This window comes from Danio aesculapii, chromosome 25 (assembly GCF_903798145.1).
Source record: "Danio aesculapii chromosome 25, fDanAes4.1, whole genome shotgun sequence".
Taxonomy (NCBI): domain Eukaryota; kingdom Metazoa; phylum Chordata; class Actinopteri; order Cypriniformes; family Danionidae; genus Danio; species Danio aesculapii.
In genome coordinates this window covers 22,130,354-22,140,730 of record NC_079459.1, presented here as the reverse complement: position 1 = coordinate 22,140,730, position 10,377 = coordinate 22,130,354, and positions in this window count along the sequence as shown.

Genomic DNA, 10,377 nt, shown 5'->3' with positions numbered 1-10,377 from the left:
GTAGTCAGCACACTCTCAGTTCTGGGTTGTGGCATCTGCCTGTAAAACTAGTGTAAGAGTAACTAGTGGTTTATTCCACCATGACAACCCATGATAAAAATGGTTATAAGCTGAAGTGTGTAAAATATTAGTAATTTAACATCAAGTGAGTAAAATATAAGGGTGCTTTCACACCTAGACTTTTGTTTCAGAACCTGTCTCGTTTGCCCATTCAGAGCGGTTCGTTTGGCATTTGTGAAACCAGCAATTGCTCTCGGATCCGCACCAAATCAATCGGTCCGAGATCCCCTGAATGAGGTGGTCTCTGCTCGATTGAAACGAACTCTGGATCAGATCGATTGTAGTGAGAAAGCAAAACGATACGAGCCTGGCTATGCCAGTGTGTATTATGGATATGTAATAGGCATATATATAGCTATATGAAGACAGAATTATGAGTAGGATGGGATGTCATTCCTAGCAGTAAATGTGCGTTTCATGTCAAATACGAAAGTGAAAGCATGCTAACTATTAACAAGAGCTGTTTATCTATTAAGAAAATTGACCGAACTGCAGTCTAGTCTGATTTATATTTGGTGAAGATGTCTTAGGGTGTCACCATTTAAAATTAAAGCACAGCTTTCCGCTTATAATGCCTTGTTGCCCATTGCCATAAATTAAAATAAGGACGCCTGACAGCTAATCGGGACTCAAAATAAACCATGAAACTCTCACCAATGTGAGGACAGTTTACTCGCACGTGACTTGTTTTAGCTCTTTTGGTCCGTTTAGAAACTGCGAACCGCACCAGGAACAAAGAGCATCATTGTAACAATTTTAATCCCTTTTTTGGAACAAATTATTGATTCACAGGTGTGAAAGCACCCTTTGTATCTGGGATGCATCTAGTGAACACCATGATTTTGTATAAGGTGCACTTTAATGTGACTAAAAACAGCTATAGAAAAAATAACTCGGGAGGAGATCAGAGTGGAGCCGCTGCTCCCCCAAATCCAGAGAAGCTAAATGAGGTGGCCCGGGCATCTATTTTGAATGTCACCTGGATGCCTACCAGGGTGTTCTGGGCATGTCCCACCGGGAGAAGGCTCTCGGGAAAGACCCAGGACACGTTGGAGGAACTATGTCGCCTCGGGATTCCCCACGAAGGAGCTGGAGGATGTGTCTGGGGAGAAGGAAGTCTGGGGCTCTCTCTTGAGACTGCTGCCCCCGTGACTCAGCCCCGGATAAGCGGCAGACAAGGAATGGATGGACTATAGATGTCAACTAGATATTAAAGTTTGAGGACAAACTTTATGGTGGCTTGAAAAGCCGAGTCTAAAAGTTTGAAGTCGTTTTAAAGTGTAAATAACTGAAGCAGTTTTTATGAAGTTTGAAACAGTCGGCATAGATAAGTACATATATGTTAGCATGTTTCTAGGTTGCTGCTAGGCGGTTGCTAAAGTATTCTGAGTGGTTGCTAAGCAGTTGCTAACATCAATTAGCATGATTCTAGCATTAATTAGCATGTTACTAGCATTTTTCTAGCATGATTTAGCATGTTACTAGCATGTTTCTAGCATGAATTAGCCTGTTGTTAGCATGAATTAGCATGTTTCTAGCATGTTTCTAGCATGTTACTAGCATGTTACTAGCATGTTACTAGCATGAATTAGCATGTTACTAGCATGATTCTAGCATGATTCTAGCATGAATTAGCATGTTACTAGCATGATTCTAGCATGAATTAGCATGTTACTAGCATGTTTCTAGCATGAATTAGCATGTTATTAGCATGATTCTAGCATGAATTAGCATGTTACTAGCATGATTCTAGCATGAATTAGCATGTTACTAGCATGATTCTAGCATGAATTAGCATGTTACTAGCATGTTTCTAGCATTAATTAGCATGTTACTAGCATGTTTCTAGCATGAATTAGCATGTTATTAGCATGTTTCTAGCATGAATTAGCATGTTTCTAGCATGAATTAGCATGTTACTAGCATGTTTCTAGCATGAATTAGCATGTTACTAGCATGATTCTAGCATGAATTAGCATGTTGTTAGCATGAATTAGTATGTTTCTAGCATGATTCTAGCATATTACTAGCATGTTACTAGCATGTTTCTAGCATGAATTAGCATGTTACTAGCTTGATTCTAGCATGAATTAGCATGTAACTAGCTTGATTCTAGCATGAATTAGCATGTTACTAGCATGTTTCTAGCATGAATTAGCATGATTCTAGCATGAATTAGCATGTTACTAGCATGTTTCTAGCATGAATTAGCATGTTACTAGCATGTTTCTAGCATGATTTAGCATGTTATTAGCATGATTTTAGCATGAATTAGCATGTTTCTAGCATGAATTAGCATGTTATTAGCATGATTCTAGCATGAATTAGCATGTTACTAGCATTATTCTAGCATGAATTAGCATGTTACTAGCATGTTGCTAGCATGACATACCATGTTACGAGCATGATTCTAGCATGAATCAGCATGTTACTAGCATGATTCTAGCATGAATTAGCATGTTACTAGCATGATTCTAACATGAATTAGCATGTTACAAGCATGATTCTAGCATGAATTAGCATGTTACTAGCATGATTCTAGCATGGATTAGCATGTAACTAGCATGATTCTAGCATGAATTAGCATGTAACTAGCATGTTACTAGCATGATTCTAGCATGAATCAGCTTGTTTCTAGCATAAATTAGCATGTTACTAGCATGATTCTAGCATGAATTAGCATGTTATAAGCATGATTCTAGCATGAATTAGCATGTTACTAGCATGATTCTAGCATGAATTAGCATGTTGTTAGCATGATTCTAGCATGAATTAGCATGTTACTAGCATGATTCTAGCATGAATTAGCATGTAACTAGCATGATTGTAGCATGAATTAGCATGTTACTAACATGTTTCTAGCATGAATTAGCATGTTATTAGCATGATTCTAGCATGAATTAGCATGTTACTTGCATGTTTCTAGCATGAATTAGCATGTTACTAGCATGTTTCTAGCATGAATTAGCATGTTACTAGCATGATTCTAGTATGAATTAGCATGTTACTAGCATGTTTCTAGCATTAATTAGCATGTTACTAGCATGTTTCTAGCATGAATTAGCATGTTATTAGCATGATTCTAGCATGAATTAGCATGTTTCTAGCATGAATTAGCATGTTATTAGCATGATTCTAGCATGAATTAGCATGTTACTAGCATGTTTCTAGCATTAATAAGCATGTTACTAGCATGTTTCTAGCATGAATTAGCATGTTATTAGCATGATTCTAGCATGAATTAGCATGTTTCTAGCATGAATTAGCATGTTACTAGCATGTTTCTAGCATGAATTAGCATGTTACTAGCATGATTCTAGCATGAATTAGCATGTTACTAGCATGATTCTAGCATGAATTAGCATGTTATTAGCATGATTCTAGCATGAATTAGCATGTTACTAGCATGATTCTAGCATGGATTAGCATGTTACTAGCATGATTCTAGCATGAATTAGCATGTTACTAGCATGATTCTAGCATGAATTAGCATGTTACTAGCATGTTTCTAGCATGAATTAGCATGTTATTAGCATGATTCTAGCATGAATTAGCATGTTTCTAGCATGAATTAGCATGATTCTAGCATGAATTAGCATGTTACTAGCATGATTCTGGCATGAATTAGCATGTTACTAGCATGTTTCTAGCATGAATTAGCATGTTACTAGCATGTTACTAGCATGATTCTAGCATGAATTAGCATGTTACTAGCATGATTCTAGCATGAATTAGCATGTTATTAGCATGATTCTAGCATGAATTAGCATGTTACTAGCATGATTCTAGCATGAATTAGCATGTTACTAGCATGATTCTAGCATGTTACTAGCATATTTCTAGCATGAATTAGCATGTTACTAGCATGTTTCTAGCATGAATTAGCATGTTGTTAGCATGATTCTAGCATGAATTAGCATGTTTCTAAAATGAATTAGCATGTAACTAGCATGATTCTAGCATTAATTAGCATGTAACTAGCATGTTACTAGCATGATTCTAGCATGAATCAGCTTGTTTTTAGCATGAATTAGCATGTTGTTAGCATGATTCTAGCATGAATTAGCATGTTACTAGCATGACTAGCATGTCACTATCGTGTTGCTAGCACCTTTCTAGCAAGATTAGCATGTCAGTAGGAAGTTTAAACTGTTAGCGTGTGTTAGAATAGCTAGTCACAGTCTCTGGGACAGTTGCTAGGGTCCTGAAATTGGTTGCTAGGGAGTGGCTAGTAAGTTTAAAGGTAATCAGTGATTGGCTGCTGGCTAGACTGAGTTGAATGAGGCCAGACTCTAGTCTGTAGGACAGTCTGATGCAGAGTTATGAGCTCACAAAGGTTGATCCAATGTTAAGTAAATGGGAGTCTTTTACAATGGAAGTCTATGGGACAGTTGCTAGGGTGCTGTAAGTGGTTGCTAGGGAGTGGCTAGTAAGTTAATAGTCATCAGTTATTGGCTGCTGGCTAGACTGAGTTAAATGAGTCCAGTTAGAAGTCTGTAGGATAGTCTGATGCAGAGTTATGAGCTCACAAAGTTTGACCCAATGTTAAGTCAATGGGACTTTTGGGATTTTTCTGGGTCGTTTTTCGGAAAACCCAAGGTCGGATCAGTTAGAAAAGATATAGCAACCCGAGTCAGACCAGTTCGAAGGTTTGACGAAAGTTTGAAGTATGTAGCTTGAAAGGCCTAGGAGGAGATACACTTAGAAATTAGTCTCAGAAGAATAACAAGAAGAAGAAGAAGAAGAAGAAGAAGAAGAAGAAGAAGAATAACTAGATATTAAAGTTTGAGGACAAACTTTATGGTGGCTTGAAAAGCCGAGTCTGAATTAGCATGTTACTAGCATGAATTAGCAAGTAACTAGCATGATTCTAACATAAATTAGCATGTAACTAGCATGATTCTAGCATGAATTAGCATGTTACTAGCATGTTTCTAGCATGAATTAGCATGATTCTAGCATGAATTAGCATGTTACTAGCATGTTTCTAGCATGAGTTACCATGTTACCAGCATGTTTCTAGCATGAATTAGCATGTTACTAGCATGATTCTAGCATGAATTAGCATGTTACTAGCATGTTTCTAGCATGAATTAGCATGTTACTAGCATGTTATTAGCATGATTCTAGCATGAATTAGCATGTTTCTAGCATGAATTAGCATGTTATTAGCATGATTCTAGCATGAATTAGCATGTTACTAGCATGATTCTAGCATGAATTAGCATGTTACTAGCATGTTTCTAGCATGAATTAGCATGTTACTAGCATGATTCTAGCATGAATTAGCATGTTACTAGCATGTTTCTAGCATTAATTAGCATGTTACTAGCATGTTTCTAGCATGAATTAGCATGTTACTAGCATGATTCTAGCATGAATTAGCATGTTACTAGCATGAATTAGCAAGTAACTAGCATGATTCTAACATAAATTAGCATGTAACTAGCATGATTCTAGCATGAATTAGCATGTTACTAGCATGTTTCTAGCATGAATTAGCATGATTCTAGCATGAATTAGCATGTTACTAGCATGTTTCTAGCATGACTTACCATGTTACTAGCATGTTTCTAGCATGAATTAGCATGTTACTAGCATGATTCTAGCATGAATTAGCATGTTACTAGCATGTTTCTAGCATGAATTAGCATGTTACTAGCATGTTATTAGCATGATTCTAGCATGAATTAGCATGTTTCTAGCATGAATTAGCATGTTATTAGCATGATTCTAGCATGAATTAGCATGTTAATAGCATGATTCTAGCATGAATTAGCATGTTACTAGCATGTTTCTAGCATGAATTAGCATGTTACTAGCATGATTCTAGCATGGATTAGCATGTAACTAGCATGATTCTAGCATGAATTAGCATGTTACTAGCATGTTTCTAGCATGAATTAGCATGTTACAAGCATGATTCTAGCATGAATTAGCATGTTACTAGCATGATTCTAGCATGAATTAGCATGTTACTAGCATGATTCTAGCATGAATTAGCATGTTACTAGCATGTTTCTAGCATTGATTAGCATGTTACTAGCATGATTCTAGCATGAATTAGCATGTTATTAGCATGATTTTAGCATGAATTAGCATGTTACTAGCATGATTCTAGCATGAATTAGCATGTTACTAGCATGTTTCTAGCATGAATTAGCATGTTACTAGCATGATTCTAGCATGAATTAGCATGTTACTAGCATGATTCTAGCATGAATTAGCATTTTACTAGCATGATTCTAGCATGAATTAGCATGTTACTAGCATGATTCTAGCATGGATAAGCATGTTACTAGCATGTTTCTAGCATGAATTAGCATGTTACTAGCATGATTCTAGCATGAATTAGCATGTTACTAGCATGATTCTAGCATGAATTAGCATGTTACTAGCATGATTCTAGCATGAATTAGCATGTTATTAGCATGAATTAGCATGTTACTAGCATGATTCTAGCATGTTACTAGCATGTTTCTAGCATGAATTAGCATGTTATTAGCATGATTCTAGCATGTTACTAGCATGTTTCTAGCATGAATTAGCGTGTAACTAGCATGATTCTAGCATTAATTAGCATGTAACTAGCATGTTACTAGCATGATTCTAGCATGAGTCAGCTTGTTTCTAGCATGAATTAGCATGTTGTTAGCATGATTCTAGCATGAATTAGCATGTTACTAGCATGACTAGCATGTCACTATCGTGTTGCTAGCACCTTTCTAGCAAGATTAGCATGTCAGTAGGATGTTAAAACTGTTAGCGTGTGTTAGAATAGCTAGTCACAGTCTCTGGGACAGTTGCTAGGGTGCTGAAATTGGTTGCTAGGGAGTGGCTAGTAAGTTTAAAGGTAATCAGTGATTGGCTGCTGGCTAGACTGAGTTGAATGAGGCCAGACTCTAGTCTGTAGGACAGTCTGATGCAGAGTTATGAGCTCACAAAGGTTGATCCAATGTTAAGTAAATGGGAGTCTTTTACAATTGAAGTCTATGGGACAGTTGCTAGGGTGCTGTAAGTGGTTGCTAGGGAGTGGCTAGTAAGTTTAAAGGTAATCAGTGATTGGCTGCTGGCTAGACTGAGTTGAATGAGGCCAGACTCTAGTCTGTAGGACAGTCTGATGCAGAGTTATGAGCTCACAAAGGTTGATCCAATGTTAAGTAAATGGGAGTCTTTTACAATGGAAGTCTATGGGACAGTTGCTAGGGTGCTGTAAGTGGTTGCTAGGGAGTGGCTAGTAAGTTAAAAAGTCATCAGTTATTGGCTGCTGGCTAGACTGAGTTAAATGAGTCCAGTTAGAAGTCTGTAGGACAGTCTGATGCAGAGTTATGAGCTCACAAATTTTGACCCAATGTTAAGTCAATGGGACTTTTGGGATTTTTCTGGGTCGTTTTTCGGAAAACCCAAAGTCGGATCAGTTAGAAAAGATATAGCAACCCGAGTCAGACCAGTTTGAAGGTTTGACGAAAGTTTGAAGTATGTAGCTTGAAAGGCCTCGGAGGAGATACACTTAGAAATTAGTCTCAGAAGAAGAAGAAGAATAACTAGATATTAAAGTTTGAGGACAAACTTTATGGTGGCTTGAAAAGCCGAGTCTGAATTAGCATGTTACTAGCATGAATTAGCAAGTAACTAGCATGATTCTAACATAAATTAGCATGTAACTAGCATGATTCTAGCATGAATTAGCATGTTACTAGCATGTTTCTAGCATGAATTAGCATGATTCTAGCATGAATTAGCATGTTACTAGCATGTTTCTAGCATGAGTTAGCATGTTACTAGCATGTTTCTAGCATGAATTGGCATGTTACTGGCATGATTCTAGCATGAATTAGCATGTTACTAGCATGATTCTAGCATGAATTAGCATGTTACTAGCATGTTTCTAGCATGATTTAGCATGTTATTAGCATGCTTCTAGCATGAATTAGCATGTTTCTAGCATGAATTAGCATGTTATTAGCATGATTCTAGCATGAATTAGCATGTTACTAGCATGATTCTAGCATGAATTAGCATGTTACTAGCATGATTCTAGCATGAATTAGCATGTTACTAGCATGATTCTAGCATGAATTAGCATGTTATTAGCATGATTCTAGCATGAATTAGCATGTTACTAGCATGATTCTAGCATGAATTAGCATATTATTAGCATGATTCTAGCATGAATTAGCATGTTACTAGCATGATTCTAGCATGAATTAGCATGTTACTAGCATGAATTAGCATGTCACTAGCATGATTCTAGCATGAATTAGCATGTTACTTGCATGATTCTAGCATGAATTAGCATGTTATTAGCATGATTCTAGCATGAATTAGCATGTTACTAGCATGATTCTAGCATGAATTAGCATGTTCCTAGCATGAATTAGCATGTTACTAGCATAATTCTAGCATGAATTAGCATGTTACTAGCATGATTCTAGCATGAATTAGCATGTTACTAGCATGATTCTAGCATGAATTAGCATGTTACTAGCATGATTCTAGCATGAATTAGCATGTTACTAGCATGATTCTAGCATGAATTAGCATGTTACTAGCATGATTCTAGCATGAATTAGCATGTTACTAGCATGATTCTAGCATGGATTAGCATGTAACTAGCATGATTCTAGCATGAATTAGCATGTTACGAGCATGTTTCTAGCATGAATTAGCATGTTACTAGCATGATTCTAGCATGAATTAGCATGTAACCAGCATGTTTCTAGCATGAATTAGCATGTTACTAGCATTATTCTAGCATGAATTAGCATGTTTCTAGCATGAATTAGCATGTTATTAGCATGATTCTAGCATGAATTAGCATGTTACTAGCATGATTCTAGCATGAATTAGCATGTTTCTAGCATGAATTAGCATGTTACTAGCATGATTCTAGCATGAATTAGCATGTTACTAGCATGATTCTAGCATGAATTAGCATGTTACTAGCATGATTCTAGCATGAATTAGCAGGTTACTAGCATGATTCTAGCATGAATTAGCAGGTTACTAGCATGATTCTAGCATGGATTAGCATGTTACTAGCATGATTCTAGCATGGATTAGCATGTAACTAGCATGATTCTAGCTTGAATTAGCATGTTACTAGCATGTTTCTAGCATGAATTAGCATGTTACTAGCATGATTCTAGCATGAATTAGCATGTTACTAGCATGTTTCTAGCATGAATTAGCATGTTACTACCATGTTTCTAGCATGAATTAGCATGTTACTAGCATGATTCTAGCATGAATTAGCATGTTACTAGCATGTTTCTATCATGAATTAGCATGTTATTAGCATGATTCTAGCATGAATTAGCATGTTATTAGCATGATTCTAGCATGAATTAGCATGAATTAGCATGTTTCTAGCATGATTCTAGCATGAATTAGCATGTTACTAGCATGTTTCTAGCATGAATTAGCATGTAACTAGCATGATTCTAGCATGAATTAGCATGTTACTAGCATGATTCTAGCATGAATTAGCATTTTACTAGCATGATTCTAGCATGAATTAGCATGTTACTAGCATGATTCTAGCATGGATTAGCATGTTACTAGCATGTTTCTAGCATGAATTAGCATGTTACTACCATGTTTCTAGCATGAATTAGCAAGTTACTAGCATGATTCTAGCATGAATTAGCATGTTACTAGCATGTTTCTAGCATGAATTAGCATGTTACTAGCATGATTCTAGCATGAATTAGCATGTTACTAGCATGATTCTAGCATGAATTAGCATGTTATTAGCATGATTCTAGCATGAATTAGCATGTTACTAGCATGATTCTAGCATGTTACTAGCATGTTTCTAGCATGAATTAGCATGTTATTAGCATGTTTCTAGCATGAATTAGCATGTTGTTAGCATGATTCTAGCATGAATTAGCATGTTTCTAGCATGAATTAGCATGTAACTAGCATGATTCTAGCATTAATTAGCATGTAACTAGCATGTTACTAGCATGATTCTAGCATGAGTCAGCTTGTTTCTAGCATGAATTAGCATGTTGTTAGCATGATTCTAGCATGAATTAGCATGTTACTAGCATGACTAGCATGTCACTATCGTGTTGCTAGCACCTTTCTAGCAAGATTAGCATGTCAGTAGGATGTTAAAACTGTTAGCGTGTGTTAGAATAGCTAGTCACAGTCTCTGGGACAGTTGCTAGGGTGCTGAAATTGGTTGCTAGGGAGTGGCTAGTAAGTTTAAAGGTAATCAGTGATTGGCTGCTGGCTAGACTGAGTTGAATGAGGACAGACTCTAGTCTGTAGGACAGTCTGATGCAGAGTTATGAGCTCACAAAGGTT